Source organism: Alexandromys fortis, unplaced genomic scaffold (assembly GCF_014885135.2).
Source record: "Alexandromys fortis isolate MF-2015 unplaced genomic scaffold, M_Fortis_MF-2015_v1.1 scaffold_87, whole genome shotgun sequence".
NCBI classification, from domain to species: domain Eukaryota; kingdom Metazoa; phylum Chordata; class Mammalia; order Rodentia; family Cricetidae; genus Alexandromys; species Alexandromys fortis.
Genome location: NW_026067971.1, coordinates 1,404,271 through 1,428,712, shown reverse-complemented (window position 1 = coordinate 1,428,712; position 24,442 = coordinate 1,404,271).

Genomic DNA, 24,442 nt, shown 5'->3' with positions numbered 1-24,442 from the left:
ACTGAACAACTGCTGGACTCTCTATGGACTCTCCATTGGTAGAGAGCCGCTGTTGGACGAGCTGAGCCGCAGCCTATCATCCATTCGCATAAAGCTCAAATATAGTCGTCCTATAAGTGTGCTTGTTTGTGTGTGTGCATGTGTGCACACCTGTGTGCATGTGCGTGTATGTGTGTGTGCGCGTCTGTGACACTTGTGTGCACGTGTGCATGTGTGTGTGTGTGTGTGTGTCTTCTATTGTAGCAGGCTTCCTTTGGGGCTACCAACCAGCTCCCAAATCATTGACATGCAGACTTATTAGTTATGCATGCTCAGCCTTGGCTTAGGTTCATGTTTTGCTAGCTCCTTAACTTAAATGAGCCTGTTTCCTTTCATCTACGTTTTGACTCAGGGCTCTTTGTCTTTCTTTCATTCTGTATGCCCTACTCCGTGTCTTGCTGCCTGGCAGCTGCCTTGCTGGCCCCACGTGTCTCCCTTTCTTTCTCCCTTGCTCTCTCCTTGTTCTCCTGGGGCCTAGATTCCTCCTCCTACCCATTCTCTCTGCCTGCCAGCTCCACCTATCCCTCTGCTGCTTAGCTATTAGCCATAAGCTTTTTATTAGACCAATCAGGTGCCTTAGGCAACAAATGCAGCATAAACAAATATCTTTACATAGTTATAGTAATATTTCACAACATAAACAGATGTAACACATCTTTAATATTCTACAACATTCTATCCATTCTGTTCCCCTGGAAACTCTGGCTAATACAGCCTGACTGGACCAAACTAGTGTCTGCAGTGTGCTAGCTCCCCAAAGGGGTAGACTCTTTTTTCTTCTTCCAGAAGAAGCATTTCAACACAGAAGTGGTTGAAAGGCAGACTCCCTGGACCTAAATCCCAGCTCTGACTCTGACTTAATAAACCACGGGCTGTGGACTAATGTGCTCAGTTTTGCTGCCTCCAAGTTAACGTCTACCATCAAGGATCCTAGCGAGAAGAGCACATCAAAACACACGAGACGTGAGAATCATGCCTTGGGCACAGAGGATCTACAGGACAAGTATCGAGCTGTTGGCACTCCCTGGGCACAAGGAGTTGAGGGGGATAAGGTTCACACGAAGGAGAATAGGGGCCCCAGGGCAGGGCCCTGGACCCTTCGCAGGGAGGGCTTAGGTCCTAGAAAAGCTGGGTGTGCCTGAAACGGTCCAGTTGCCTAACATCCTGTGACTTGCATCAGAAAATGTCCTAAATGTCAGCAGCCATGCAGTGTCCCAGGCTGGGAAGTCTGCTCACAGCCTGTATGTCAAGTTTGTACTTTCTACTTCCTAGGTTTTCTTTCCGCTCTGATTGCTCTTCATCCCCCACTAAAGAGAAGGTCAGGGTTGGCAAGTATGTTTTCTGAAGAACTTTTGTTGTTGTTGTTTTATGAGACAGGGTTCCTCTGTGTAGCCTTGGCTGTCCTGGAACTCCCTTTGTAGACCAGACCAGGCTGACCTCAAACTCACAGAGATCCACCTGCCTCTGCCTCCCAAATGCTGGGATTAAAGGTGTGCGCCACCACCGCCCGGTTTGCTGGATACTTTTTAAGTGCCTAGAGACTGTGCTTGGGCGTTTGAACTGTTTAATTTATTACCAACTCTATGAGGACCCTGAAGTGCACAGTCAGTGAGCCGATGGTGATACAACCACCTGAGGCCACCTTTGCAGCCACTCTGGACACGGTCAAATTCTAGACAAGTGTTTACAGTGTAGCTAAATCTAATAGCCACACCTGCAGAACTTGTTCTCGTCAGTGCCCACATGGCAGGGACCTTTAAAGGAGTCCTTTTTCCAAATGGCACTGACCACAGTGCCCTCCAGTCGATGCCTGGGGTCGCACACACCGGTCTCAATAATTTTTCTCAGAGATTCAGTCTTCACTGCTTAACTTACTGATCCTTATTCTCAAAGCTTGCTGAACCTGTTTGAAAAAAAAAAAAAGTGACCACACAGCTCCGAGGTATCCATCATCCTTCTCCTATCCTTCACCCCACACTGTTCCATCCTCACAGCAGGCCTGAGAGTGGGGGTCTCCACCACCAGTGTGCAACGGGTGGGTGTGCAGGAGCATGCGCTTCTAGGTCAGAAAGGCTTCGCTCTCCCTGGCTACCCCCGTGGAGCACACAGGTGATAAGAGGACACAGGAGTAAGTTTTCCCCGCATTCTCTCTCCTCACTAGCTCACCAAGCACAGCACCCTGACGCCCCACAGGGCTCCTATCCTACACACCAAGCAATGGTCACCAGATTCCGCAGCAATCATCAGCTGGATAACCTCTGATCTAGCCTGATTCTGACGCTACTGACCCGGAGATGATATCATATGCTGGGGGTCTCAGGTTCCTTCTCAAGGCTGCTCTAACTTTGGGGGTTAATTGTGAGCACAAGGTTTGATCTGTGCTCCTGACCAACCCTTTATAAATTGGAGCTCCCATGACCCGTTCCTTGAGTTTTGCTAATCTGCTAGGATGGAGCAGAGGACTCATTTACTTATGGCCCACAATATATTGGCCTGTTGCTTTGTAACATCCCAAGGGTGTTTCCAAAGCAGGTCTGTGGTTTGTCTCACTTCCCAGGTTTCCAGGACACCTTCTTCATTTAACAGCCTTGATATGAAGTGATTATTATTTATGCCCTGAAACAAGATAATGTTTATTATGCTGTTAGTTGTTTTATATTCACTGTGCCGAAATATGTGATAAAATCTGTTGCAGGAATGGACTTTTTCGGCTCATTGATTAGGTGAGGATGTAATCCTCACGGTCGAAAAGTGAGCATGTGGCAGCAAGACCAAGAAGCTGAGCCAGGCATGGTGGCCCACACCATTAGCCCCAGCACTCGGGAGACAGCGTCAGGGGGATCTCTACTAGTTCAAGGCCAGCCCGGTCTGCAGAGCGAGTTCCAGAACAGCCAAGGCTTCACAGCTAGCCCTCGTCTCAAAAACAAACAAAAAGAATGATTGGCAAGAAGCAGAGAAGGGTGAACACTGGTGTTTGGATGGCTTCTCCTTTTCCCTTCTTGATTCAGCCCCAGAACCCAGCCCATGCGATGCTCACATTCGGTTTGGTTTTCCTAGGCAGTCCTCTCTGACAATGCTCTCAGACACACTCAGAGGTATTTCCTAGGTGACTCTAAATCACGTCGAGTTAACAACCATGATGCAAAGTCCCAAGCTGACGCTGAATTTTCCATTCAGTGGCATGTGCGGATGCTGACTACAGAATGCAAATTCCTCCCTGAAATAAGCAAGCAGCGAGGGAACCTTCCTGTTTATCTGTTGCCTCTCTGTGTCAGTTCTGACTGGAGAGAACGTAGCGAGGATGATTTGCGCTGAGTCATTCATATTTTATATTCAATCATAATAAAAGAATATATGACTAGGAAGAGCCATACCTAAATGACTAAAGGACATTTGATCTCTACTAAATTAACAGATTTTAGTCAGTGATCCTGGAATAATTGTGTCTATGTTCATTATAGCATGTCTATGTATCTACCAAATGATTCATTAGATGAGTCACTTCCTCTTTGGCCTCCACCTAAGAACTACGTTCCTAAGACCTGCCTGTTCCATCTGTCCTCTTACCTTCCAAACCTGTCCAGGTCCTCAGGGACAGTGGCGCTCTGATATCACCTTCAGGACCAGTCCAGTGGGACAAAGCACCGTTGCCCAATCCTTACTCACCCCCATTTTTCAAGGTCTCCCCTTGCCTATACCTTAGAACTCTTCAGCCAAAAACGCAAGACCCAGTAACCTGGTGTCGGGGTTCACAGTGTGATATTCAAAAGTATGACAGGCTAGTGTCCTGAGTATTTTGGGGTGATAGGGTTGGAAGGCCTCCGTAGTAAGGTCTCCTAGATCGCTTCTGTCTTCCTGTCCCATGTTCTCTGTGTCTCCTGAAGCAAGTCACAGAATTGCTAAGGTGGGAAGGCCCTCTTCATGTTCCTTGCCATTGTTATTTTGAAAGAAACACTTCCCTCAGCCACAACCAAATAACGTTTTCAGTTGTTTAACTGACTGCTCACCGAAAAAGCAAAAACACCCAGGCCAACTCTCTTCAGATCGATCGATATATCTATCTATCTATCTATCTATCTATCTATCTATCTATCTATCTATATTTGAGACCTATTTGAGACAGGGTTTTTCTGTGTAGCCTTGCCTTGACTGTCCTGGAATTAACTTTGTAGACTAGGCTGCCCTTGAACTCAGAGATCCACCTAAGGCATGCATCATCACCGCCCAGCTCTTCAGATGTTTTATAGCAAAATGGATAAACTATTTTCTGATTTCAAGGACCAAATGAGTGAACTCCATCCCATAGGGCCTGACAGACAAGTTGACAAACCATTTCAGTTCAAACGTGAATCCTGTGCATAAGATCTGGTTCCTCTAGCCCAGAAGATAGACTGGAAATTTATAAAGACTGACCTCCTGGAGCCGTAAATACAGAGCAGGTGTGCTGAGTGTGATTTGGGCCTCTGTAAATGTAAGAAGGCGAGTACCCCTTTGTTTTAGGCACGCATCTCTGTCAAGCCCCTACAGGAGACAAATACCTCCAAAGAGACATGAAGAAAGAAATCAAATATGGGCCATATCTATGTCTGGGGAAAATATATTATTGCCTGAATAAGGAATTTGATTTGAGCAGAGAGCTTTGGGATGACTTGAAAACAAACCAAGACTCTGAAAAGGTACATCTCCTTGAGTTCAAGGCCAGCCTGGTCTACAGAATGAGTTCTATGACAGCCAGGGCTACACAGAGAAACCCTTTCTCAAAAAAGAAAGAAAGAAAGAAAGAAAGAAAGAAAGAAAGAAAGAAAGAAAGAAAGAAAGAAAGAAAGAGAAAAAAGCAAACAAGGAAAGAAAGAAAAAGAAAGGAAGAAAAGGAAGGAAGGAAGGAAGGAAGGAAGGAAGGAAGGAAGGAAGGAAGGAAGGAAGGAAGGTCTGTTCTAGCTAATGTAAATCCTGCCTTAGGCTTTGGCCACTATGTCACACATTGTCTGCCTTTAAACAAGAGATTTCCATAGGTAACAATTTGTAATCTGTGCACATGATCAAATTTTTGACTTGCATTTCCTGGTGAAAAGCTTGGGTTCATTTTGTTGTTTTGTTTTGTTTTGGTGCGGTGTAGGCAGACATGGTGCTGGAGAAGTAGCCGAGAGTCCTATATCTGGCAGGCAACAGGAAGTGGTCTCAGTGTCACACTGAGGGGAGCTTGAGCAAAAGAGACCTCAAAAACCCACCCCCACAGTGACACACTTCCTCCAACAAGGCCATGCCTCCTAATAGTGCATTCTGATAAGGTACCACACTATCTGGAAGGAGGGGATTTCATTTGAGAGATGACCTCATAAGATCCAGCTGTAAGGCATTTTCTTAATTAAAGATTGATGGGCGAGGGCGGGTGGTGCCATCCCTAAGCTGGTGGTGCTGGGTTCTATAAGGAAGCAGGCTGAGCAAACCATAGGGAACAAGCCAGTAAGCAGCACCCCTCCATGGCTTCTGCATCAGCTCCTGCCTGCAGGTTCCTGCCCTGCTTGAGTGCCTGTCCTGACTTCCTTTGAATGTTTCATCACAGCCGTAGTGACCCTAACTAAGACAAGGTATAATCCTGAGTTTCTCTGCCTTGACACCACTGGCACAAATAACGCCTTGCTGGGAACTGGGGGTGCGGGGCTGCCCTCTGCACTGTGGGCTGTTCAGCTGCATCCGGGTCTCCACTCACTAGGTTCTATCTCACCAACCACCCCCCACTGCCGCACGCTGTGAGGATGTGGGGTTACATGGGTTGGGGGAACTTGTGGGCTGCTGGATACCTCACTTCGGCACTAGTCATGTCTACAAGAAGAAGTGTTATTTCTGTGAAAATCCCGCCATCATATGACTTCGGCGCTTTGTGTTTGTCCACTGTGCTTCAATTCAAAGTGTACTGAAAATTAACAGCAGAGGAGCAAAGTCTGAACGAAGAGAGGGGAAGGGGGGGGGTGCATGGCGTGGTGGTGTAGCCTGTGCTGTAAGAATTCCGGACAGGAAGTCCAAACAGGATGTGAACAAATCTACAGGAGGTCAGGATCACCTAAGGAGTTCTGCGATCCAGGATCTGCGTGTTCGTCTCCAGGCTAAAAGAAAGAGCAAACCACTGAGACAAAAGTTACTAAGGTGACTCATGAGCGAGCCGGGTCGTGAGTGACAAAGTTGATGGGAAACTTCTGCTCCCAGCGAGACTTACTGGAGCCTTCTCATCCAGCTGTTTAGGCTCCATCTCAGATTGATATCAGAAGATCCTGTTCTCAAAAGTTACTCATGTGGAGGTAGGTGGGCGAGATGGCTCAGCGGGAAAGCACTGGTTGCCAACCCGAGGGCCTGACTTGGCACCCTGAACCCACAGGCTGGGACGAGAGTCCCGATAGCAGGAGGTTGTCTCTTCCACACACGAATTGCAACATCCTCACCCCACAATGCACACAAATAAATAAATAGATAAACAAATAATAAAAAGCATTTTAAGCTGGGTGGTGGTGGCACACATTTTTAATTCCAGCACTCGGGAGGCAGAGGCAGGCATATCTCTGTGAGTTCGAGGCCAGCCTGGTCTACAGACTGAGTTTAAAAGATAATGCTTTCAAAGCACCTTGAGGCCCGAGGTCTATCCCTATGTTGGTTAATCTTGACTGGTACCTTGACTGGATTGAGAGACACCTAGGAGATTAATAGAGTGCACCCCAGGTGTGTCTGTAAGGTGTTTCCAGAGAGGAACCACCAAGGAAGTGTCTTGGTTACTGTTCTTTTGCTGTGAAGAGACAAGATGACCAAGGCAACTTATCAGAAGCATCTTGTTGGGTGTTTGCTAGCAGCTTAAAGGGAGAGTCCATAGCCATCATGATGGGGAGCGTGGGGGCAGACAGGCAGTCACGGTCCTGGAGCAGTAGCAGAGACAGAGAGAGAGAGAGAGAGAGAGAGAGAGAGAGAGAGAGAGAATGAGAGAGAGAGGCAGACCTGGTGTTGGCTTTTAAAGACCCACCCCATGACACACCTCCTCCAGCAGGACAGCACCTCCTAATCCGTCCTAAACAGTCTACCAACTGGGTACCAAACATTCAAATATATGACCCTATGGGGGCCATTCTCATTCAAACCACCACTGGGCAAAAGCCCACCCTGAATGTGGGAGGCACCGGCCCATAGTCTAGGGACCTGGATGGAATAATGCAGGAGAACTAGGAGAAGGCACACCAATGCCAGCGTTTGCTCTAGCTACCAGCTCTGTCCCCACCGTGGGGTAAGCTGATTTGCTCTACCAGGTGCTTCCTACCGTCATGGATGAAGCTTCTGAAACCCAGAGCCGAAGTGAATCCTCCTTGCCTTCAATCGTTTCCTCGGGTATCTCCACAGCTCTGGAAACCTCTCCCTGGTGCCGTCCAGACCGAACAGCACACTCTCTACAATTTAGTCTTGCCCCTAAGTAATTCTCATGCAGTAGATTAAGCTCATGTCATTTGCCAGCTGCAACCCAATGGTAATAGCTTAGTGTACACTGTCTTCTGAACGATCCTTAGGCGTACACAGCAGGAACATTCTGGAATCAATTACCAAAGCTTGCTCTACGTGGCAAAGTATGTTGTCACCCTTGTATCTGACCCTGCTTCCCACTCCAAAAAGTTGCCATCTTGTTTGTTTTTGAGACAGAGTCTACTTACATAGTACAGGATGGCCTGGAACTTGCTATGTAGCCTAGGTTGGACTTAAATTCATAGCAGTTCCCCTTCCTCAGTATCTTACGTGTTGAGATCACAGGCCTGAGCTATCACATTCAGCAAGAAGCCGACATCTTTCTTGCTTCCCATGGCTCCAGTAAACTGTTCCCTTGACATTATCTCAAACTCCTTTTACTGCCTAGACTGTTCTACTTCCAAGTCTGGACAGTGCCCTCCTGTCTTCTCCAGAACAGGAGTAAGTCTGTCTCTGCTGCTAAGAAAATAAATACATAAAACCAGATTGTGGCCGGGCAGTGGTGGCGCACGCCTTTAATCCCAGCACTCGGGAGGCAGAGACAGGCGGATCTCTGTGGGTTCGAGGCCAGCCTGGTCTACAGAGCTAGTTCCAGGACAGGCTCCAAAACCAGATTGTGCCCAGATTGCGGGTGCAGGCTTCTTCAGCTCTGAGCCCCAGGTCTGATCTTCTGTTGCAGTCAGACCAACAATATTCCTGTCTGTGTTTGTTCTGATTGAAAGGAAAAACCATCACTTCTCTGCAGCCTATGTTTGTCATATGGAGAAACCTCTGGCTTTCAGATCTTTAGTTTCACCCCTGAAGAGGCCCAGTTAGCAGGATTCCTCTTCTCTTCTTTCTTTTCCTCCTCCTCTTCCGCTTCTGCAAGTTCTGCTTTTAGCTGCTTTTTCCTCCTTATACAAATCCCAGGTCAACTCACTCCTGTTCTTTATTAAGTGCAATACCCAGGTGAAGCTTAGCTACTGGATGGAGGATGCTGAGTGGATTATACTTTTCTTGTCCTGCATCACGATTAATTAAAACCCAGAGACAGAAATGGGGGTTCAACCTGAAGGTCAGAAAAGCAAAGCAGCCAGCAACTGACTCTTACCTCTACCTCCTTCCGAAATGGCGATCCTGCCTCCAGGAATCTCAGAATGAGTCTGTGTGAGAGCTGTCTCCTCCCATTTTATAATTCTCTCTAGGGCTGGGATTAAAGGCATGCACCACTACCACCCAGTTTCTATGGCAAACCAGTGTGGCTACTGGGATTAAAGGTGTGTGTGTTACCACTTTTAAAAGTGTGGTCTGTAAGGCAGGTCAGTGAGGCTGTTTTAGTGTCTGAACTTCAGGCAAGGTGTATTTATTAAAATACAAATGAAATATCACTACATTGTCCTTTTTCGGTTTGATTTTTCAGAGGTCGCTGCTGGCAAGAGGAGCTGGATTTAGATTTAAAAGCAATCATGCCAGACAATAACGATGAGGGAGCCTTCTCTTCTTACCTTTTTACAGCACTAGTTAAGGGGTTTTCGGGGTACTCATTAAGCATGCATGTTCCTCAATCCGTTCTCAGAAAAACTGAATCCAGATTTATAAACAATCCCTTCAGATCAGTGGTTCTCAACCTTCCTCATGCTGCGACACTTTGATCCGGGTCCTCGTGTTGTGGTGGCCCCAGCCATAAAACTACCCCGTCACCAGTTCATAACTGTCACTTTGCAACTTTGATGAACTGTAATGTGCGTGTTTTGGAGACAGGAGTTGGTTGGGTTGAGAACCCCAGGTTTACAAAATTAGAAAGGGGTTTAACAGCCTTAACTACCGGAGCTTTTCAGGAAGTCAGTGTAAGAAATGAAGATGCCACCTTCCTCTTTCTGTTCCCTTAAAGGACACTGGTACCTCAGGCGAGTGCCAGCTGTTAAAAAAAGAGATATCGTTAGAATCGTATCCCTAGCTCGTGGCTACGGTGGGGGGAATGAGTGGATCGTGGGCCTGGATCGGTACATGTGAACACAGGAAGGCCGGCAGCGAGTGGGGAAAGCAGACTGTGGAGTTAGCCTAACTCTGAGCCTCGGTTCCACAATTTCCGTGTTCTGTGACTTTCTGCTGCTTGGTCCATATCTGTAAAATGGACATGATCATCCCGATGCGAATCTCTGTACTAGAAAGAGCTCCTGAGTAGGAAATGCATGTCAAGACGGTGTCCCAGTGCACAGAAACGATGCTACCACCAGATGGTTCTTTTCTTTCTCTTTTTCCCAGCAGATTCTGGGTTTTCTGGGCCATGCCCACAGCAGGAGTACTGTGTAAATCAAAGAGATTGCATGATTGTATCCCATAAAACTTTAATGGATTTGAAGTGGAAAGAAAAAAGAGTCCAGATGATACAAACCACTCCTAGAACATGAATTTGTTCCGAGGAGGAGCAATAGGGATATGTCACCTATCAGCAAGCTTGTTTAATATCTTCCAAGGGTAATTACTACATTATACCATCCCAGACCTAGAAGCTACCTCAGGGCTAGGAATGGTGGCAAATGCCTGTAATTGCGGCATTAAAGAGGCTGAAGTAGGAAAGTTGCACGTTCAAAGCAAGCCTAGGCTACAGAGCAAGCCACTGATTCAAAAACCAAAAAGACAAAAAGTGACTGTAACTGTCATTTGGCCAGACTTCCTCACGGAAACTGTGAAAGCTTTAACCAGACCCCAACTCATCGCTCAGAGGGTTACAAAGTTAGCCTGCTCCTGGGGTGTTTCCCCAAACCTTATCACAGACCTAGATAATCACCGCTCTCTGCACCCCTTTGGGCTCCAGGAACCTCTCCATTACAACCACTCATTTTCCTACACACATATGACATTTTCACGCAGTTTCAGGAGGTCGGTGGTCCAGGCACAGAATTGAGAAGTCCTGTGAGTGCTGTTTGGTGAGCAAACACACAGAAGGAATGAAGCTAGAAGTCATAGATACAGCCCTACCTTGAAAAACAGGTGGGTTATGTTCTGGAGCTAAAAACAAAAACAGTAGCAGTCACTTATTACTTATAAACCCTGTGCTAAGTACTCTCCATATGTTACCTTGTATAATGCTTACCTCATCACCATGTGTGTAACTTTTACCTCAATTCCATGTGTGTAATGTTTACCTCAACACCATGTGTGTAATGTTTACCTCAATTCCATGTATATTTTGCTTACTTCAACACCATGCTTGTAATATGACATTATGCGTGTGATGCTTACCTCAACGCCATACAGGAGGCACCATTATTTCCAGTTCATCAGGAAGGGATCTGAAGCAGAGAAAGGTTAATAACTTGCCATCTATCACGTGGAAACAGAGTCAGGTAGAGGCTTGGGTTTCAGATGCAAGACTCCTTTCTTCAAACATTTACGGTTTTTAGATCATTCTGAGTATAGCTAAGACGTCCCCAGATAGCTGGCACCTCTGGCTTTCTGGAATGTTCCACACAACCTTAGCCCTAGTAGCCCTTTGCTCTGCTGGTTTTTCCGCAGACAAGACAGCAGCTGGTTCTCTTAGCTCTTCTTTCTCACTGAGGACTTCCCTTTCAACTCCAGTTAAAACTAGAAGCCATCGACTCCCTACTCCTCTCCCCTGCCTTGTTTTCCTCTCCAGCACTTCTCCATCCCCATATCATGCTGTATGGTGTCCGCGTTCCCTAGGATGCAATCTCGACATTAATGTCACGTTATTAGCTGATTTTTGCAGGAACCTTCAACAGATGCTAGGTTTGATGAAGATTATGATATTGACAAGTCCCCTCAAGAACTATGATCCTAGCCAGTGTGATGCCATCTGTCCGTAAAATCAGAACTATGGGCTTGAAGTGGGAGGATCATGAATTTGAGGTCAGCTTGGATTTCAAAAAGAGGCACGATCTAAAAATATCACTACCATCTCCACCCCAGACAATAAAATAACAAACAAAAAATGGACATGACAGCTCACGCCTGTAATCACGACAAGACAAAACAATGTTCCTTTTGCACTTGAGGTATAGTTACACTGACTGGGGATTATAGTAAACTTTCCTGAGCAATTCTGCAGACATTGTAGCAATAGCTCCTCATTGCAGCTGAGACAGGGAGGCCCACCCAGGTGAGGATGCTTGTTTCACAGTTAGTAAACACCCAGGTGAGGATGTTTGTTTGACAGATAGTAAACTGAGCCTTAAGAGTCTTTCATTCAGTGTAAGAAAAGTTAAGTCCCTTTTACTATAAGGACTGAACTTCAAAGTTAGTAAGTGCAGAAAAGTCCTTTAGCGCTTGAGCTGGAATCAGCAGCCGGGTCCTCTAACACCAAACCCCACTCCTACCCTCAATAAGGTTCCAGAGAAGGATAAGCTTTTAAGGAAAATTCCAGCAGTAATGATGACTCTCCTTCTCCCTACACTGTCAGCATAACAAATTCTCCCTAATTGTCAGCATTCCGGGTATTGTTAGCGACCTCCAAACAGCTGACACTTTCAAGAGAACCTGGAACAGAATGACTGTCAAGGTCAGAATCTAAACAGAAGTGGAGGCTTCAAGGACTGGGAGGAAGCCAAGTCCTGGCCAACACCCGGCAAACAGCATGTCTCCGAGGGACACCTGTAGAATTCCTGTTACCAATCAAGTCTTGTGAGTGGTCTCTCAGTTGTGTTTGGATCCAGATTAATGTTAAATGGGCTTCTTTGCTGTCTGTACTCCAGCCACAGTGTTGGGCTCGTGATCTTGCTTTCTGCGCTTTTTATATTATTTGCTTTTCATTTTGTGTGTATGCGGGGTGTGCTCATCCGTGTGTGTACACATGAAAGTCTAAAGCTGACACTCAGTGCGGTGTGCTCATCCGTGTACATGCATGTGAGGGTCCGAAGCTGACACTGAGTGCGGTGTGCTCATCCGTGTACATGCATATGAAGGTCCGAAGCTGACACTGAGTGCGGTGTGCTCATCCGTGTACATGCATGTGAGGGTCCGCTAGCCTGGTTAACTCAACGCTGAGTGTCTTCCTTAGACCTTGCTGTGAGAACAGGATCTCTTGACGAGCTTGGAGTGTAGCAGTTCATCTAGACTGGCTGGCCATGGAGCCTCAGTCTCCCCTTGTGATTGTAGACACACACAACTATGCCTGGCTTTTACAGGGGTGCTGGGGATCTCAACTCATCCTCATGGTTGAGCAGCGAGCACTTTACATACTGATACATCTCCTATTTGTAACACTTCCCCTGACCAGTGGTGACAGGAAGGGCCCTACCCTGTTTTACTGCCTGCCGTCTTTCTCCATGCCGTCTGGGACGAGCGGTACTCAGATTCTGTCTCTGTGTTTTCCACACCTGACTGTGGTACTTGCTTAGCCTTCCTGATTCAGTAGCCTGGGGGAGTGGACTCTGGGCAGGTTCTCTTTCTCAGAGGTGACGTTGATGCGGCCAGTGCCAGTGATGACTATTTGATTTGCCAGTCACTCTTTCTCAGTCCGTCCCCAGGAGACTTCTGCAGCCTCACCTTGCCCTGCTCTTGCTGAGGAAACTTGTCTTCCCTGCCATCTGTGCTGTGCGCGGTTGAGCCTCACCAACAACCTTCGATACTCTGTGGCAAACGGAAGCAGAAGTTCTGTGGGAAATTGAACTGCCTTCAAAAATACCTCCAATATTCATTATCAAGGACTTGCTTCATGACACAAAGAGGAACAGCCCAGGCTGCGAAGGTTATCTAATGGCATAGTTTTATGGACAATCATTTTCGAAACTGCCTGGCACAGATAAATATTTATCTATAATCTAGAGGACTTTCTCCTCTCTGATTATCGGAGAGGAGACCTTACTAGTATCACAGGTATATAAAGTGAGGAAATGGCCACGCCAAGGTGGGGAGGTTCAAGAGAAGGAGTTTATTGTAGATGTGAGGGAGAGTCCAGCCAGAGGCATCTGGAAGAGTCCAGAGCAGGGAGAAGTAGTGGACTGAGCATGGCCAGCAGAATGCAGGTCATGAGATGTCGGGGTCCTGTGCTAGCCCGGACCGCAAATTATTTCTCTAGACCAGACCCCAGCATAGACTATCTCTCTCTGGACCAGTGTGGAGGCGCAGGAATAATGACACAGCTCACGTGGCTTTAGCAGGAGGGAGATTCTCAGAGATCCCTCATGAAATCCTGAGTTCACATCCCGAGAAATTCAAACAGCCTTACATATCAAAACATAAACTGAGGGGGAATTTATTAGCATTCTGTCTCCTAGGTAACCAGGTGAATCACTTTTAGTCACATTCACATCTACCTGTGTCTCCTCTCCACATCTTCCTGGTCAGTATGCTAGCCCATGAGATGGAGAAGTTTAGGGTAGGAGCGGGGTGAGAAGAGCCACAGGTATCTGTTATACTGAGACAGCCTCTAGGCCAGCATGGCCTTTGGTGTGCTAATAGACACCAGGGATAGTAGGGAAACCTCTGACTACCTAGAGTGGTTACTAACTGATTGGCCAAGCTTGTGAACGCCGCAGGTCCTCTGGTGTGCTGTGGAAGATTGTTGAAAGGGTGCATCAGCAATGACTAGAAGTCTTTCTACAAGGGGATTTCGATTTGTGGTTGTGCAAGGACACCTTTTTTGTTTCGTATTGGTAAATTAGGTTGTGATTCTAGCTACAGGGACTTAAATATTTAATAAAATAATGAATATTTTCTGTTTGTGTCTGTCTATAGAGATTGCTTTAGAGAATATATTGGCTTTTTGCCATTGTGACCAAGGCACCTGACCTAAACAATGTGAGAGAAGAGGGCTTGCATTTGGCTCACAGTTTCAGAGGGCTAAGTCCATGGTCACAGTTATGATACCGTGCAAGTTGGGACATTTGCGGCATCCCGTAGCCGGTAGCTCCAAACCATGGCAGGTGACAGGATACGCCATGCAGACAGTTTGGATGTGGTGTTCATTGAGATAAAGGGGAGAGGGGAGGGAAGGGAGAGACAGAGAGAATAGCAGAAAGGAAGAGAGAAGGGAGTGGGCGGAGCTTGTCTCTTAAAGGGACCTTTGCACCTGCCTACAGTCAGGGAACAGCTTGCCATGCGTAAAGGTGAGGTGCCAGTTCCCAAGGGGCATGGCCAAGGTGTGCCTGGATCCTAACAGTCACGAGTTCTTGATTCTGGGCCTGAGGTAAGGCAGAATAGCGCAGTGGCAGTAGGGTGGTGTGCACCTCACACCTGACAGGAAGCAGAAAGGGAGAAACACAAGATGATACCAGGCAAGAGACAGTCCCTAGGGAAAGACTCTGTGATCTGTCATCTCCTGAGGGTTCCAGAGTCTGTGGAAGACTCTGTTAGTACTCAGACATCTGTACTGGCCTGTCCTTGGGGTCCTGACAGGATGCGTCCTCAGTTGCAGACACTAAGAACACCTCCTGTGCACGCTTGCTATGTTCCCTTTCAAAAGAGGAGGGAAACTTCCGAAGTCCCAGCAAGGCTACATGGAAACACACACTTCCGCATAGTTGCTAACAGTTTCTTCCGACACTTCATGCTTAGAGACAATAAAACCGTAGGCATCAACGCGGTTGATATAGCTGCTCACACTTCCTACTCAGAGTGCCCCAGTGGGGGGTGCTGAGCCTGAGGGGCACATATGTCAGCCCACAGAGGGGTTCCGAACACTGCAGCTTCTGGGTCTCACCTAGCTCTGCTGACATCTGTCAATGATTTAATATCTACCTGATACATTAATTCCAATGAATCTGTTGTTTAAGTTAGAGTAGAACCAGTTTCTGTTGCTCATAGTCAGAGGACGGTGATTAAGACTGACCTCCCTGACAGCTCACACTGAAGGCCTTTTGAAAACCCGTATGGAAACCTACTACTCTAGAAGCTTCCTAAAATATATACATATATGAAATGAGTTTAAACAGAATAATATGAAATAAAATGTCCCAAATAGACATCTTATGCCACCGAGTAAAATCCCCAGTGCCCAGAATGGGTTATGTCTTGTGGAGTCACTGGTCAAAAGGTTCTGATGGAAACCTCCTAACATCAGGCCATGGTCATGCTCTACAACCTGATGCTAAGGCTCTCTTGTTTATCTCATCGAACATAAAAAAGTCAAACTGGTGCCCAACTAGACGATTCACTCCTACTGATTCATGGTACCGGAAGGTGCTCTGCAAGTCACCAAAAGAGAAAAGTAGTCAACATCACCCGGCCACAAACCTGGAGACCTACAACAGAGACCTGCAGGATATACTTGCGCTATCATGGCACCAATGTTACAGGAGGAACTAACCACATTTTGATGTGATTTAAGGCCCATTCCTTAAGATGGAACCCACACCTGACACCTTTAAGTGGCAAAGCAGTGGAGACTAGGCAGGTCATTGGCCTAGGGAAAAAACAAATACTATTGCTTTTCTAAATGCACATAGCAGTAAAATGACTCCTAATGGCACACTGCTACACGCACAGATCATTGCCTCATCAGAGAAGACCACAACGACAATAACAGAGATCCACAACCAGACAAAGTGCAGAGAGTGAGAGACCATGGAGCACCCAGTCGTAACTGGGGCATCTTCGTAAAATCTCTCTCCTCGAGGCTCACGGATCCACACGGAAGAGGAGGCAGAAAGATCCAAGAGCCAGAGGGGACGGATGACTCCAAGAAACAGCATCTTCCTGTTGCGAAATTTGTGCAACAAGACTGTTGCAGATATGAACTCACAGAGACTGTAACAGCACGCACAGGGCCTGTGGGCCCAAGCCAGATTGAGTCCCAGCCCTGAGAGGGAGAAGTGGACACCGAGTCCCACCTAACCAAGAAGCTATCTGCAATGGATGCCCATTGGCAAAGGAAAATTCAGGTCCCTCTTTGGAGTATCACTGCCCCACGACCAGGAAGAGCTAGTTAACACAAAATGAACTCAATTAAAAAAATAAAAAAAAAGATAAATAAAAAGGACCTGAGGGAACTAAAGAAAAATCATTGCTTGTGCAGCCCAGGGAGAAAAAAAAAACCAAGACTTCCTTTCCCACCTGCAAGGCAGCCGAGAGCTCTGCTCCCACAGTAACAGAGAAATTTCTGAACGCAAATGCCTGCTTTAAGACCCTGTGCTAGACGCCAGTGGAGCCGTGTTTCCAATGCCGTTCTCCAAGATGACTGTCATTAAAATTGTCTTCCTGCTGGGTGGCCGTGGTGGCGCAAGCCTTTCATCCCAGCACTCAGGAAGCAGAGGCGGGTGGATCTCTGTGAGTTTGAGGCCAGCCTGGACTATAGAACAAGTCCCAGGACTTGCTACACAGCCAAGGCTACACAGAAATACTGTCTCGAAAAACAAAATGAAGTAAAAAATTATCTTCCTGGAGGCTGGGGGGGAGATAATAGTAGGATAGTTAAAAAGAAACCCATATGAAAACCCACTATTGTATAAACGTCATATATTTATATGAATATGTAATTATTCACATGACGTTTAATTGGAGTTGTCCTAGACAGAGGATTATGCTTGCCCAGAGGCCACAGCTATGAAATAAAACCCTCCAGTGTTAGGTGTGAGATTCCTCCTCTCAGTGTGTTGGTCAGAGGTATCCTGGAGACTCCTAAACAATGCAGGCCGTTGCTGATGATCTTGGTTTCCTGCCCGTACTTGATGGACAGCCCTGCTGCTGAAGTGACCACACACATTGGCACTGGACATGTAGAAATCGAGTTAGTACTGACAGGAAGTTTGATCTTTGATGGCCAGCTTTCATAGCTCAAGAGTTAATGACCTAAAACAAGGGCCTCAAAGAAACTGAAAAAAACTCCTGGCTCAGCAAAATTATAAGAATTCCTGCTGACAAGAAAAAGCCGGCCCAATCTGCAGTTGGTCAAAAGCTGGGAACTCCCGACAGCATGGTCAATAGATGATAAAAACCATCTGGTATGTCTGCACCCTGAAACTACAAACAACAAGTCTGCAGATAGAATTTTCCACTCCCAAAGTTCCCTTTTCTACCCTATAAAAACCTTCAAGTCCCCTGTGCCTTCTCCTGGAGAGAAACCACGCCCTTCATTGCTCTAGCAGAGGACGATCTGCTTCTGTTGAAACCAGCCTCTTCTTTCTTTTATCGTTGGGTTGTTCTGTTGAAACCAGCCTCTTCTTTCTTTTATTGTTGGGCTGCCTCCATCAATCCTAATCTAACGGTAGTACTAGAAGGCGCTATACAGGCTACAGGAAGAAAACAGTCATCAACAGTTTCACCTGGCTGTGAACCCTGTGAATCATAGTGATAACGTGGGTGTAATCGTGGCACAGGTCACTGTAGGGTAACCATTGCTTTCTGACTGACCCTGACGACTGTTCTGAAACCCTCAGGCTTCTCTCCCACCCAACAGTTCCCAAATGACCACTGGCATCTTACTCCTCCAGCGGCTGCTGGCGTCTCTCTGATCCCGCCTTCTTTTTCCCTTTATCTTTTCTTGGATTTCCTACCTGGTTCTATTCTGCCTGGCTATTGGCCAAATCAGTGTCTTTATTAATTGGTAGTAATACACCATAGTCACAGCATACTGAAGGGCATCCCACATCACTGTTCCACAGGAGGAAACATGTCTGGGACTGCTAATCTGGTATTGCCAAGAAGTAGCTTGCTAAATAGGCATAGTATCAAACTATCCCCTAAATTGTTTTCTGGAAGAAGGAGAGTCAGTTTCTTTAAGACTGTGAATTATTAAAACAAACAAAAAGAACACAAAGTTGGGGCATAGGGATGTGGGGGGAATCTTGGAAGAGTTGGGGATCTTGGAAGAATAGGGGTGAATTTAATCACATTGCAGAAATTTTCAAAAAAATTAAGAAAAATGTTATTTTAAAAAATTATACTCCTAGCTGGGCGGTGGTGGCACACACCTTTAATCCCAGCACTCGGGAGGCAGAGGCAGGCGGATCTCTGTGAGTTCGAGGCCAGCCTGGTCTACAAGAGCTAGTTCCAGGACAGGAACCAAAAAGCTACGGAGAAACCCTGTCTCGAAAAATCAAAAAAAAAATTATACTCCTTAACAAATTTTATATTTTTAAATATTACTTCATGAAAGTTAAAAAATGTCAAGAAGTAATAGCACACACCATTAATCCCAGAACTCAGGAGGCAGAGGCAGGTGGATCTCTGAGTTTGAGGCCAGCCTGGTCTACAGAGAGAGTTCCAGGACAACCAGGGCTACAAAAGGAAACTCCATCTCAAACAAACAAACAAGCTATAAAATGCTTAAGAAAATGTATACAAGGGCCAGCAAGATGTCTCAGCAGGTGAAAGCTCTTGCTGAGAAGCCTGAGACACTGAGTTCGACCCCTGTGACCGACATGGTGGGAAGAGGAGACCAACTCTGTAAATTGTCTCCTGATTCCCATATGCACACTACGGCAGACACATACACACACAAGTTCACACACACAGACACACACGCACACAAATTCACACACACACACACACATAATAAACAATTTTAAAAGGATACAATGAACTCTAGACTAACAAAACGTTGTCAAAGTAGAACCAAAAGGCAAGTAATCTCCTTATTCTACTTTTCTAACATAGGTGTTCTTGAAATGTCCATAAAGAGTACTGCCCATTTGTCAAACAAAAGACACTATATTGTTGAGTTTATTTCTACTGGAAAGCCCTGCATTGCCTGGTGATCTGAGAAGGCGGCGGATTAGTGTATAAACAGACAAACGGTCAACCCTGCACTCCTTCTCCATCCAGCAGACTTTTAGGGCAGGCAGCAAAACAACCATTCTGGAGCTTGGAGCCGCCCCTCTGGCCAGGTGAGATTTGCAACGCCTCGGTCGCCCTCATGTTCACCTCTTAGACTTTCCTCATTCCCTGGGTATCTGGGCTCAGGCCTATCTTGAAATGCTAAATCTGGTTAATGTCTCCCAGTACCGACCTTGTACTTACCCAGGACCGTCTTGGCCTGGGGTACAGGGGTTAATTCAGAACTGACAACCCATTAACACTATGTATGTGCTAAACTACTAATGGCATGCATGTTTAGAATCTGTCCTAGGATATAAAGTGGTTTTATAACAGAATACAAAAGTCCTTCTCTCCATCCCCCTTGCCCCTATCATTTCCCACTGCCAGAGCAACTGTCTGTGAAGGTCTGCATCAGTGGCGTCCTGCGGCCGTTCACCTGCATCCTGCAGCCATTTACCTGGTGGATCGCCAGCAGAGCTCCTGCCCAGCAGGAAAATTCTCTGGAATATCATTGCTCACATTGGAATATATTGATACATGTAATATAGTACGTAGTTATGACTTGCTTGAAAATGTTTGCTATATGTCTGTGTCTGCAACAGCTATCATAAGTAGTACAAGTAGGAGCCAAGGTTCAAAGATGCTTAGCTTGTATCACACATAAGAACCATTTTTCTGGAACCTCTTGTCTCGGTTACGTTTGGAACAGCTGGCACAGGGGACTTCCATTTTTGTGGTTGGTTTTGAGACAGATTCTTAGTGTAGCTCAGGCAAGCATTAAGCTCATGATTCTCTTTATTTTCTTACTTCAGCTTCCCCAGTGCTGAGATCACAAGTACTTAACTCCAGAGTTTCCCCCTTGTATTTAAACAGTTTTTTAAAAATACTCTTAATTATCAGGGAGTTGGAGAGGTGGCTCAGCACTGGCTGCTTTTTCAGAGGACCCAGTTCAATTCCCAGTACCCGCATGGTGACTCATAAGTGTCTGTAACTCACTCAGGTGGTGCACAGACTTATGCAGGCATAGCATAAATATGTGTAAATAAAAATTTTTAAATATTTTTAATTACTGCTAATTTACTTAATTATTGCTGGTATTCTTTAAGTTATCTGGTGTTTGGTTTTGAGTTCCTGTGTCTCTGGGATGAGACCTGTGTCTGTGATCTGATCTGACCCTACCTTTGGAAGTAGGGCAAATGGCAGATCTTAAGGAATCAGTGTCAGTGAAACTCTTCCATCGATCAAGCAGCAAAGGAGTATGAGAGGAGTGGCTGTCAGGCCAAAGTCCATTTTGTTTTCAACTTAATTTTGTCTACAACCTGGGTAATGTCATAGCATTTTAAAGCAGTCCTTTAGGAGCTGTGCTTTTGTATAACGTCAACAAACAACAGTTACAAAATATCAAGGCTCAAGACCATAACTCTCCAGAGAAGGATGAATCCCATACATGACAAAGGGCTAAGAAGATCGCAGTTAGGATTCTATAGTGAGCTGTGTGGACATTAACATAAATAGACACATGAACCATGGCTTTATTTATAGAGGAAGCCTGACAAACTTAGCTGAAATAAACATATCTTCTAGGCCAGCTTTGTAAGCATCACTGAGCAGTATCTTAAGAGAGTCCCATTGTTTCAAACAGAGGACTAGATTTGAGTTTTCAATCCACGTGCTGAATTTTTACCTTGGAAAATTTCAACCTTCAATCATTTTATACACACACACACACACACACACACACACACACATATATATATACTGTCCTCAAGGTGCTTCCCCCCTCCCCCCAGCAAACCTGTGCACGTTACTTGGGCCTCTTGAGCTCCATTTAGGAGTCTAGTTTTATCCTTATCATTCCTTTTCCAATTTGGGAGAGTCCAGTCACTTTGTCGTAGGATAAAATCTTATTTTACCATGCAAGTCTCTGATTTTATAGAAAAAAAAAGATTGTCTTTTTAAACTTCCCTTCCTATGGTGGTTTGAGTGGGAATGGCCCATGAGCTCATATGGTAGAATACTAGGTCGCAGGGGTGTGGGAAGGCTGAGGAGGTAAGACTTTGTTGGAGGAGGTGAGTCACTGGAGCCTGGTTTCCAAGGTTCAAAAGACTGAGGTCATTCCTAGGTCTCCGTCTACCTTCTGCTTGTGGTTTGACGTGAGCTCTTATCTGTCCCTGCCATCATTGCCTCTACTCCACCATCATGGTCTCTAACCCTCTGAAAAAGTAAATACAATTAATTTTTTTTTTTTTGGTTTTCTGTAGTAAGAGGCTGCTTGTTTGTTTCCTGGCCACCCTGACCCTAAATAATCACACAAAATCTATATTATTTGAAACACTGTTTGGCCAATAGCTTAAGCATATTACTAGTTAGCTCTTACATCTAGAATTAACCCATTTTTATTATTTTATATTTTACCACAAGGTTCGTGCCCTACCAGCAAGGTTCCACCTGGCAGCTTGATTCTTTCTTCTCTGGTGGCTCCATGGCTTCTCCTTGACTCTGCCTTCTTTCTCCCAGCATTTACTTTAGTTTTCCCCACCTAGCTCTATTTCCCTATAGCTCTGCTATAGGCCCAAAGCAGTCCTTTATTAACCAATGATATTCACAGCATACAGAGGGGTCTCCCACATCACCTTCCCTTTTCTGTCTAAATTAAAAGGAAGGTTTTTGTAGTAGGAGCTGCATGCTGCATTCCTGCTGCCCCAGCTCCTGGTCGCCTGGCTAGCTTAAGCCCCGAAATAACAATACACAAATTGTATTCTTTTAAATACTGCTTGCCCCATTATATCTAGCCTCTTCTCTGCTAACTCTCGCACCTGGACTAGCCTATTTCTAATAATGTGTGTAGCACCCCAAGGTGCACTTACTGGGGAGATTCTAGCCTACGTCCATCCTGGGTTGGAGCTTCTTGTCTGCCCTGGAGAGGGGAGCATGGCGTCTGTCTGAGGCGTCTTACCTCACTTCCTCTTCCTCCCAGCATTCTGTTCTGTTTACTCTGCCTACCTAATTTTCTACCTATCAAGGCCAAGCAGTTTCTTTATTTTTTAACCAATGATCTTCCTCCATCAGGTTTTAACTTTAACATAGTAAAATTACACATACAAAACATGTATCAAGCAAGAATTACAGTTATAATATTTATATCTATTTTTTTTCTTTTATCACTAAGGAAAGCAATAATTATAAGTATCTATTCTTCAACTTCATCAAAGACTCCAGAAGGATATGATATTACCTAAGGAAGTGCATTGTAAGCAATTTCCAAAACTCTATAATTGACAGAGACATCTCACTGCTTGAACAGTCACCCAAAGTTTTTCTGTATCAATGGGGCATCCATCTTCAGTCCACAGGCCCATAGTATTTAGCATACTTTTTCTTGAAGCAGGAAATTTGCAGATCAGTTCTTCCTTGTAATGGTAAAGTCCATCAGTTGCTTTCTCCTGTGTCCTGCAGAATGTCTGGCAGACTCTTTAATGATAAAGGAACCTCAAAGGACTCTCTCACCTTCTTTAAGTAACTTTAGCAGTCATTTCTTTCTGGGTCCTGCATGTCCAGTTTATCAAGCAGTCCAGGCAAGAGCAGTTTCTTGCCTAAGTGGCTAAGAAACTCCATAAGTAGTCTCTTGGATGCTCATCTTCCTCTTAAAGTAATTGGTGCTGCCAGGAGCAGATGTGCCTCATTGTCATGAAAAGCCCTAAGTTCTTAAAACATTTTAAATGCCAAATTCTGAAGGTCTCTGAAAGTTTTGAGGAATACCTATCTAACTGAAATATATCTCTATATATGTAGAAAACCCAACTAACATAACTACAAGCTTGACTATTATAGATGATTATCTATTAACCTATATTTCTTAATAATATATTTCTTAATAAAGGAGGGAAGGGGGATGAGCTGGCAGCCTGGTTTTCATTCTAAGGCTTTGTCACATCCTCGGTCTGGTTTCTCAGGAAGGAGTAGTCCTTCAGGGGAAAGATAAACAAACCATATCGCTTGACACCCCCAACCTCTGGCTACAGAAAACCAGACACACTTTTGGCTTAGGCGCTTCTGGTGTCTCTGGCCTCTAGCACAAGCAGTGCTATCCGCATTTTAAAGGACATGTCCAACTTTTAGCCAAGAAAGAAACTAGTTATTTTTTTCTTTTTACCCTAGCCCACCTCACCTCCTGTTCACATTGCCGTTTTAATTGCCAAAGCGTGACGATCCTCTACTCCTCCCTGCTCATTAACGGCATTTACCCACCCCCACCGCCATGGATTTCCTAGCCTTCGAGTTCCCAGAGTCTGTGATCATCATGAAATATTTAGAAGATGAAATCAAGGCTGATGAGATGACTTAGCAGGTACAAGCACCAACTCAGGGGACCCAAGTCCGAACCCCAGAACGGACACTGTGAAAAGAGAACACCTGTGACTTCCACACACTTACCATGGCGTGTGCATGTGTGTGCACACGTGCTCCGACACACAAACAAACAAACAATGTTACCCCAAAAAGGTGATGGTGACACCAATAAATCCCGAATCACAGACATGCCGAGCGGGACTCTGGGGTTCTAGGACAGCTTTCTGTTTTCTCTCTAGGACAGCACTGTCGTTTTTCCCTCCGGGCCCCTATCCCCTGGCTCCACACTCTTAGTTCCTATGACTGTGGTGCTTCCTACCTGTGACTTTGAGTCCCACCCTATCTAGACCCTGTTTCAGTGTAGCTCTCTCTCCCCGATCCAGACAGTATGTCTTTAATCCCAGCACTCAGGAGGCAGAGGCAGGCGGATCTTGAGGTCAGCCTGGTCTACAGAGTGAGTTCCAGGACAGCCAGGGCTACACAGAGAAACCCTACCTCAGAAAAACAACAACAAAAGTAAATGTCAGGAAATATAAAACCCCAAGAACAAAAGATGTGAAAAGTGAAGATGGACGAAATTCCAAACAAAGGAACATTCTCCCCGGAATCTCAGGATGAGAAGAGAGACCATGCCGCCGTGATGAAGCACCACGTGGTCACTTCCCCGTGTCTGAACATGACATTCTGTGTTCTACAGGCAGAATGTGATCTCCACAGCTGACTTACTTCCTGGTGTGCATTTTCAGGGCTGTAACACAGTCTTTACAGTTCGGATTTTTTTTTCAACCTGATGTTTCTACTCCCTACCACTTCAAAGGGAGAAAGTACATGGTCTCTGGTATATTAAAGTCCTGAAAGAGAC